The 10,783-nt window shown below is 33.5% G+C and overlaps 1 long non-coding RNA gene across 1 annotated transcript; it reads left to right on the top strand.

Annotated features, from left to right (window-relative positions):
• The first annotated feature begins 3,005 nt into the window (after positions 1–3,005).
• LOC128181849 (uncharacterized) lies at positions 3,006–3,885 on the top strand. Its single transcript, XR_008243371.1, has 2 exons — positions 3,006–3,240; positions 3,652–3,885. It is a non-coding gene; the product is annotated as an uncharacterized LOC128181849 (long non-coding RNA).
• The last annotated feature ends 6,898 nt before the right edge of the window (positions 3,886–10,783 follow it).

Genomic DNA, 10,783 nt, shown 5'->3' with positions numbered 1-10,783 from the left:
TTCATTTTTAGATATAAAAAAAAAAAGAGAAAAAATAGTCTAATAATGTAAGATTTTCTATCATTGAAAAGTGGACCTAGGTGAAATTAATCTGCAAAATTTGGTGTTTGTACGTTACGGCTAAATAAGAATATGAGAGTTAAAAAAAAAATCCATAAACCCTTCCCAAATTAAGGAAAATGCAGCATGTGTGTTTTAATAATTTTACATTTGTCTTCTAATATTGAATGAATAATTTAATTAGAATGTAGCTCTGGGTGTTTTTGTAACGTAGGTGAGAGTGGGCTGGCCTGAGATGAACCAAGGAGACACACTGTGTATACCTCAATTAGTACCTATTGTTCTTTTACAGACCTTGCAATTAACTAAGAATTCTTACGTTTCTTTGTAACGGGTACGTTCTGTGTATACCAATTAACCACCCTATTGTTCAACGGAGAAAAGGTACATACACACGACACGTGAGAGCAGGTGTCCGATCGAGCTGTGCACGTGTATGCAGGAACAAAGTAATGGACAAGGGGCTGCAATTAATCTGGATGTCAACTTGGGGGGGGGGGGGTCTATTTCTGCAGCAAAGATTTTTATTATAATTGAGTTATCATAGAGACCCCCCTACCCCCCCCTCCCACACACACTCTTTTGGGGGAGAATATTAAAAATTGGAAAAAAAAAGATGTAAAGAGAGGAAAATAAAGTTAAAGGTAGACTACACGCTATCACCCCCCCCCCCCCCCACACACACACACACACACACGCATTTTATAATCGGCTTAAACGGCTCTGATCAGGATACCGGATCGGGGGGTTGGGATTCAAGGCAATGGGTTGGGACGTAGATTTAAATTTTAAAATAAAAGTGTACTGGGTACATGTATGCGCTTGAAATGAATCCCTGGGTATTTATTTAGTTGAACTCCTTTTGGTCGCCCTTATTTTCTAGGGACTTTAATAAGAGCAATAATTGAATGGTTAAACGATATGTTATGTTAATCATCTATTTAATGACCTTCGTCGGATTTTTTCTGCAAAGATGTATCACTGTTGACCAGTTTATTGCAGCGGCGATGATAACAGCGATCTGTGTTCAATTGAGCGGTGAAGTGTTTCATGATCACAATTAACAGGGCATTAATTAGATAAAAGTAAAGAAAATACGTTCTCTAGCTTTTATGATTTATAACAAGATGCAGCCATTACCAATTACCGGAGAATATTACCGTAACAATGAATAAGCATATCAAACATTGTGCATTGTACTGAAAGTTACTGTAGTAAAAATATCTTTATACATCTTAAACAACTTAATACAATTATCAGTAATGAATTATTTCTGCATTCTAATATCAATACTGGAAGGATAAATATAACAATCAGCTGTATATTTCAAAGTTTTTTTTGGCAAGAATTAGACGTTCTGGATGTGCAACAGAGACTAATAAGTAAATGATCATACATTAATATAAACTAATTAAATTAAATGTCGTCAAATGGAAACAAAGATCAAGTACAATGATTTTGCGTTGGTTCTGATTGTAGTAAATATGTAACATGTAAAAATCATTGGACACGTCGTAGAATATATCATTATTTCGAGTCAAATTAGGTTTAATCTCGACCCCACCCCCCCCCCCCCCCCCCCCGCTGTTATCGATAAAATTTGCCGCACGGGTATGAACACCTTCCGACGCACGGGGTAATTAAACGAGAAACGATTATTGAATACTAAATCATATCTGATGGGTATAAAAATAGGTAATGAAATTTTAAAATATCTTAATTTAAAAAAAACACCATTTATTTATTATATTTCCGTAATCAGTTAATGGCCCTTTTTGATATCGTTCAAATAATTAATTACATCGCCAGAAATTAACGAGCGCCGTGGCGCATATGGTAGCGCATTGGCCTACAGACCCAAGGGTCGTGGGTTCGGATCTCACGGCCGGCAATGATTTTTCTCCAAATTTTCTTTCTGTAAAATGCCACAAAAATTAAAATAATATCATTCCAGTAACAGTTACTTCTCGGCTCGATACAAATCTGACAACATAAAATCAAGCATGCATTGATATATTTACTATATATGTAGCGTTCCGATGCTATGTATACACATGTGTTGAAATTTGGACAGTGAATACAAAGTACGTGTATACACAGGGCTTGGTCTTGTTCAGTTTATTATGAAATCGTGGGAATATATTAAACGATACAAATGTGCAATGGGCCTCATCCTTTGACTTAGATTGTGATGCCTTTTTGTCGGCCTTAGACTCTGTTATTATTGCCGGTGTGGAAATCACTCCAAGTATTCTCATGATTAAGCTTTAAAATCATTCCAAAGACTGCATGATTTATTCTCCATGACTATGTATTTCAAGCACTGGTTTATTTTGTATAAAGGTTATCCATTATATATACTTGCCAAATTAATTGCAATGGGAAATTCGATTTTAAATAAAATTTCAGCTTTTGCTCGCTTGAGATAAGTCCTATACAATGGGAAGAGTGTGAAAGAAATAGATAAGAGGTACTTACCGGTATACATGCTATGAATTAATTTAAAAACAAAATAATTATTGTGAGAGGCTTCTACAGTATATTTAAACGCACTGATTTTGTCACGTGCTTCTGATGTACTATAGCCATGGTATCTATTTTTTATCATCCTGGACATTATCACAAAATGTATACTCTTACACTAAAACATTCTGCGGAAAAGAAAAAAAACAACGCGACTTTTCATCAAGTACCCCCACCCCCTAATAAGAAAACATGTACACAAGCTGAAACTATCCGTCGAAAAGTATTATTGTACATATATACCTTGATAACCACCTTATTATCTCCTGTTAGATTAAGAATTTAATAATTATTGGTTTTACTAATAGTATAATGATATAAAACATTTTGCATACTTTATTTATTGGTACTGCATTTAATATTGTTATAACGCCCCTCCCCTCCCCCCCCCCCCCCACCATTGACACTGAATTCATCATGTTTATAGTTAGATGAATAATCTATATAATAATACGGTGTTCAGGATGTTAAATAACTAATAGGATTTTCGAGTTCATTAAACGGCATTATACTTAAAATTCACGAAAGATCGACTGCTCTAATCGAAATATCTATCTCCCGATTTGTCTGTAACTATTTCAACATCCGGTTTTCGACTCCATCGCTTGGTTTGGGCTAGTGTTGCTAAGTTTGTGTTTCTTCTGTCCATTTTCAAAGGTAATTCCATTGACTGCAAATCAGTTTCATTTTAAATTTATACGTCTATATATTCTTTAATAACTTCTAAGTGAAAAGCTAGGTAATGAAAAAAAACCCAACTTTTATTCTTGGACCGAATTTTCTCGAAATAGTGAGACCATAGATTTAAACTGTTTTAATATGCTATTATATTTAACAGAAGTTTAAACATTATATGTAATCTTTGTGATTGCATAAACCGTAAATTTATCCCATTATTAGTTGATCATATAACATTGGTACATACAACTGTACAATACAGTTCAGTATTGATAAATATTTACAACCTGTCAGATTTTAAAGAGTTTTATAATAAGCAGGACAATACTTATTTTGAATTAGTTATAACTTTTAAACATAATTTACATAGTTTTCATGACATATTTTTAGGCAAATTAAAGGATGACAGAGCATACCTCTGATGCTGACACTTTTCATTTGAAAAAAAAAGCATTTTTGGAAGACATTACCAACATCTGTGGATTATAATTCAAAGCAAGAGAAAATCTAGAGTCATTAAACTAATGCAAACATGAATAAATCAGTCTCGAGTAACTTATCATTGAGAATCTGATTTATTTGCTTGGATTGGTTTAGTTAACGTCACCCCATACTGTCTGCACTGTGAGTACTGGTATTTTAATAGATTGGTAAAATATTTTAGTAATTTTACATTATGAACAAATGGGATAAAATACCCCATGCATATGTGGGATAATAAATCCCATGACATCTATTTTATGGGATTAAAAACCCTAAACTGTTATTTAAGAAAAAAGTGGGTTTTTAAACCCCACATTATTTTCATGGGGTTTTCTGCCCCATGGGGTTTATTGCAAAACCCCATGGGGTTTGCATGGGGTTTTCTGTGGGGTATTTTTTCCAAACTTAAATCCCATGGGGTTGGAACTTTTAAGTTCAAATATCTAAAAAACTATCTAAAAATGTTTCAATTTTTTTTCCATAAATTTATTTAGAATAAAAAACCCCACCATTTGGTACTAAACTTTGGTCAATAGTGTGTATGGAAAGGGGTGCGCAACGCCGGAAAAATGTCCATTCCGAAGTTGTCCGTCCCACTGTTACTACTAGATCTTTCATCAAAGTTACGTCATACTTTTGAAGGAAAACAAAACTGATAACCTGGCTATGATACATGTTAGATGTAAAGACACTTAGTAAAAGAGACAAATGCTACATTATATTAATAGTGCCTGTTTGCGAAGGAAACAGTTGAAATTGACACCCCTCGAACAAATTATCAACCTTCGCATTGCCTCGATCAGTTGACAATGGTTTTTGAGGGGTGTAAATTTCAACAATTGCCCTCCCAAACAGACACTATTTGATTTATCATATTACTGGATGTCTTAATTATTAAGAAAACTTTACGGCTTTTGACTTTTCTTAAATAGTTGATCAAAAACTAGTTGATCAAAATATAAATTTGAATTCTACGGTGAATTGTAAACGCATAATTTACGCACATAATTTATTGCTTCCATAACTTTTTAATGATTTTCTATAAAAATACACTTACCTGTGAAAGAAATACAGATGAAATCGAAATATGGAAAAATATCCAAGATGTATTCGTTGAGATATTATCAATTTTCATTCATAAAAACTCCAGAAACGAAAACAAGTTCCTTACGGCGTTTTATAATGGGACTTGCTTACATTTTTTTTACTGTTTGGAAGTCACTCGAAATACCTCGCACCACTTTCAACGTTATCATCCGGGCTATTTCATGGCTGATGCGCAGCAAAATCCTTGTAGACTTTCTATTTTGGGTTGTGTTTTGAAACCTGAAGCGGTAGAGGGGCGTTTCAAAGGGAGATAATCTGGACATTTTTTATACTATTAGACGAACGTAGTTTGAGCCTAAAACAACATTGTACTAATATTTGTGCATCTTTGCCAAGGCGATTGATGGAAAGAACATGACTTCTAAATGTACTGTACTATAGACGCACATAGAGGTCTTTGGAAGTTGTCTATAGTTTGATTTTTCACATGTGTAGTTTATTTTTAGAAACTGATTTGGTAATCATAAGTGTCTAAATATACTTGTTAGACAGAATAACATAGTCGACGACTATATTTACACAGTGGGTATGCTCTGTATGAAGAACATTTTACGCGCACTTTTTTTATCAAAAGGGGAGAGCGCCTATCAATCTTTCAAAAATGCAGTTATATGCGGGGATCAAATTTTTTTTTACAGGGGATTATGAGGAATAATATTGTTTCCGGGCAGGGGGGAGGAGGTTTTTTTTCCTGTAATTTTAATAATTTTCATTAATCATTTTCAAAATTATAGGAATGACAGTATTACCTTTTTAATGCAGCTAAACGTTAAAAACAAAATACAAACCGATTAGTCTCGGTGGGTATTTGGCCAACCTGCGATTGTGTAAGAAAAAAGGGTCTAATAAAATTTGGTATAAAGTTTCATGATACAGCTCTTCATTGCTTTATCCGTAACGTTGCATGACAAAGGGATTTACATCGCATGTTTTTTTTTAAATACAAAAAGACATTCACAATGAGTTTGAGTTTAAAGCTAACAAACAACGGTTTCCATAAATAAATATTGAGAACCACATATTTATTCTTACTTTTTTGAAATCTGAATAAATTCAAGAAAAAAATCAAAAGATATTTTTCTTTACATGCGTGAATGAAAACATTGATCAGCAATGACTTTTATATCATTCTAGCACCTATCTGATACATTGTTACATGAAAAAGACAAGCCTACATCACATTGCTGTTTGTATGTAGATAATTTATAAATTGCTGAGAAGGGTGTTTGATATTTTTATTTGTTTTGCTATAATTCGTCATAATCATTATCCCAACATTGTAGTGATAGTAATATTGACGAATATCAAGTTCAGTATTCAGAAACAATCTTCACAATAATATTGTATATTTACACTGACTTTCTTTCCCTCTATTAAATTGCATTGGTTGATTTGGGTGATATTTACGCATAATACAGAAGACCTAATCACCGAATCTGGTGCGTATGAATACATTCAGTATTCCTTCAGTCTTTATCGAAGAGCACGAACTGACTCTTCTTGCGACTTCAAACCCGACCACGACCTGACATTATACTTACGCTGATTATTATTTCATTGATGTAACTATATGTTGACGGAAAAATGAATTCAATTGATTAATTTCTTAGTATACCAAAAGTAAATTCTTTAAATTACAGAAAGAAAAATAAAGTCATTAGTCATTAGAATTCAAAACGCTCTGCAATATTTTTGTCATCATAATTCGGCTATTCCAATGGCTCTTCCGTTAATTTCGCTTTACTAGTTGAATAAGACAGAGCTTTTTAAAAATAAATCTTATTTGCGGGAAGGTAATAAATGTTTAAAAACGTAAATATAAGCATTGAATCATTATTTTTTGAAAGATGTGGTCTCATAACTGCAACAGTGTATGTAAACAAATTATCATAACGCGCTAGCGCGCGTTATTCAATTTGTATGCACACACCGTTGCAGTTATGAGACCACATCTTCCAAAAAATAATGATTCAATGCTTAAGTGTCAGCAATACACATTATGCTTTATATGACGTCCGTGTATTGTAGAAAAGTTGTATCAGGAATTGTTCTTTCTTTACATGTTTTTGACAAAAAAACTTTTGAAGTCCCTAACTCCCTGATATTAGAGGCCAGCCTCTTAATCTTCATTTCGATGGAAAGGTCAAATATGTAACGACAATATTAGACCTACAGTACTGATCAGACTCAACCTACTCCTCTGAAACCGTAAGAGATAGAACTCACATCAATGTCTTAATATCACTTAGAGTGTTCTTCAATTTATTCATACAGAGATGATCTGAATTCCCCTTCTAGCAGGCTTTGCCCCTGAAAGTTTTTGAATTTCGATGATGCTCTACATTTTCTACCGTTCGTTATAAAACTTCGGACCACTTAATAGGATTAAGCGTCTAACTTGACCTATCAAAAAGACAACAAATTCAAAGATTAAGGTCAAATACAAAAAATACCACAGGGAATTGGAAAACATTTTATCAATTCTACTGAAACTGAAATGTTTTACAGCGATTTGGAAAAATATCGGTAGAGTTTTCAATAGCTTGCTGGATTGCCTTATAAGGTTTACAATATCATATCAAAGTCATGTGATTACTCAAGTGTAAATTTCTATTTTACATTCAACCCTTTTATGTTGTACAAAGACAGCTAGACTCCATACCGTTTTTTTTCTACTGTTAAGTATTCTATTCTTAAAGTAGTGAAGGAGAAACTTCAAGAGTACTGTACAACAATATATACTCTAGAAGCGGTGTGAATCAGACGTGGATACTAAAAAACTCTATAGGATTCGAAGAAACTTTTAAGTAACAAAATCTTACCAAAATCAATAACATTAAAACGTACGATTTTGCAACGCTTCATACAACCATTCCCAATGACAAATAAAAATTTAGGCTTTTTTTTTTTATATCGGCAGTTGTTTTTTCAATAAATATGGAAGTCGTAGGAATGCTTACCTTGTCATTGGATATCTTAATTTTTTTTTGCTAAAAACTATTCTGATTGCACACACAAGTACTCTAGGGTGACATTAAAAAAATGCTTGAGTTTCTGATAGACAACATCTATTTAATTTTTGGAAATAAAGTCTTCCAACAGTCTGTTGAAATTCCCATTGACATACAAGTTGATGAAAAGGGACTATCAGCAGTCTTGTTTGAAGACATCTTTTCGTAAGTTCTATGGTCGATACAACGACCTTGTCACCAAATACAATCTTCCACTGGGTTGCATGCTGACTGACAAGTTCATATTAATTGTTGGACCGTAATTAATCACCTAATTGTCTATGGATTATTCCGTTTCCCCCGATCACGACAAAGAGCACACGGCGGGTGTGACCGGTCAGCAGAGGATGCTCACTCCTCCTAGGCACCTGATCCTACCTCTATCTTTTCAGAGGTCCGTGTTGCTCTGCTTTGATTTGTATTTTTTGGTGGATTTTTTAGATGATTGACAGTTTGTTATGGACATTTTTCATTTAAAGCCTTCTCAAAAGAATGTTCACCTGGCCAGCTTATCGCTTCTGATCAGAACAAGTTGTAAAATTAGAGCCGAGCTCGTTGCAAACCAACGAGAAGGTATTCTAACGCAAATTCGTGTCGCAAAAGTCTGATTAAAACACCTCCTTCTCCTCACACTTGTCAGGCCTGACAGACCCTGTATTGATAAAAGGTCATCTTTATACGACCATTTCTTCTTACCAATTAGAGCTTTAAGAAATGAGATTTAGAAATTGATTGGAAATCTTCAAAAAAATTACACATGTTAAGTAGTCGTCAAACATTGGTTTTCGCCACATTTTGAAAAAAATAAACCACTTGCACTGTGATCATATAACCCAAAAAATCTAAACAAAGCTTGTTAAAACATTCATCTGAACATTCTTAAAATAATCTCTGAATCCCTCAATTCGGACAATTCTTTTATCGTGTCAGCCTCTACCGCATGTGTTAATTCGATATTTGATTTTTTTATCCTGCCTTGAACGCTTGGAGAGTGTTACATTTTCTAAATTTGGCTTAATAATGCTTCTAGGTCTGATCTCTCTCTCTCTCTCTCTCTCTCTCTCTCTCTCATTTTTGTGCAACCCTATGAATACGTCAACTACTCTCTACGACATCTATAAAACCTCTCAGCAGTATTTAGCGGAAATAATCGTGGGTAAATAAAGAAATCTTAAGTTGAAACACAAGTCAATCTTACATGTACCGGTCAAAATCTCGAATAAACAAATAGTTGGGATCGTACAAAATATCAATAAACATGCACGTGTGATAAAGAACATGTAGAAGAACATGAAGCTACCGCTACTTGTCCACTCGCGCAGGATCTCCTTGGCTATGTGCTAGGGGTGATCATCATTTTAAGGTTTAATCTTTGTGGTTTTTCGTTGTTTATATTAAATATTATTAGTAAAGTTTTTATAACCTTTTAGACTTACATATTCACCATTGTTTTATGTCTGACGATGTTTCTGATTTGGAATGATATCGCTTTTATTAATTTTCAGAAGGACTTCTCAATTTACATTCTAATGTTTAATTAAATAAATTGAAGATGAACAAACTTTTAGATCATAAAATCAAAACAGTTCTTGTATATAAACTCAAACAAGTATATCTTGTTATTAGATAGATAACCGCTGACCTCTAGGTAGTGCAGCTGCGACTGATCTCCTCGTCCTCGGGTGAGGGATCGGATAATTTTTACGCCCAGGAAGATTTAAAATGTTTGCAATATGATGACTAAACTCTAATTAATATAGTTTTTCCCCTTAAATCCCACAGTTGATCTGTCTGATACTTCTTCAGTTTGAGAATGGCATTGATTTTATGAATAAACAGAACGATTTATTCATTGACACTCTATCGTTTAATTCAAATTTAGAAGAGTAAGCTTTAATGTGTACGATTCTTGTGTTTCCTGCTAAATAAACTCACATGTGAAAACGCGACTCTTGTGTATTAAATAACAGCTGACCGCTAGGTAGCCCAGCCGCGACCACTGCGACCGATTTTCTCGGCCACGGGCGAGGGATGGGTTGCGTAATGACGCACACAACTAAGAATTTAGGTCGATTTGAAATGCTTGCAGTAAAATGACTCAAATCTATTTCATGGAAGTTTTTTTTTCAAAATCCAGTTTGTATCTTACTAGATAAGAAAAAGAACGTTTATATTTTCTGTTTTCGTTTTTCCTAACGGTTGTCCACTATAAGACGTAAACAGAGGTGACTCAAAAAAAAAGGCTGTAAGAAAAACATGTACTAAAAAACCAGGGATTTTTAAGAAAATGCTTGAAATTAAAAAGGAATTTATTTCTGTAAATTTCTTATTTCTGTATCTTTATCATTGATGCCTATTAGAAGACTGGTGGTGTTTAGTACGCTAGTAGTACGACACCTTTTCGACATTTACATTCTCCGTTATATCTATTTAGATATCAAATCTTATATCATGTCATAATCAGGTGTAAAAATATACATACATAAAAATGAATATTGATGAGACTGATTCTTTCAACTGATAATTGGTGCATGTACTGCTAAATGTACTAAAGAGGAAATGTGTCTATGTTCGTCAAAAGTTTTGTCGAAAGGCAAATATTAACATTTTTTTCATTTCTAGGATAAATATCTTGCATATGATAATAAATTATATATAGTCTTAATTTTAGATAAGTCACCAATAAGGTTCCATAAGAACAAAAAAAAAAGAAAAGTAAAAACAGATATAAAAATATATTTATAATTACCTTTCCATACTATGGGTAAGTTTTCTTTTCTATCCTTATTTATTTATTACATATTACAACTAAACCCTTTGAACATTGCAACACAATGAAAAAAAAATAGTTTTCGCGTTAAAGGGTGAAATTTACTCTACATCTTACTCTAAGCTCACAACCAATTTATTTTGGTTCAATA

Source organism: Crassostrea angulata, chromosome 4, assembly GCF_025612915.1.
Source record: "Crassostrea angulata isolate pt1a10 chromosome 4, ASM2561291v2, whole genome shotgun sequence".
NCBI classification, from domain to species: Eukaryota; Metazoa; Mollusca; class Bivalvia; order Ostreida; family Ostreidae; genus Magallana; species Magallana angulata.
Note: the sequence above shows the minus strand (reverse complement) of the source record. Positions and strands in the feature narration are given on the sequence as shown.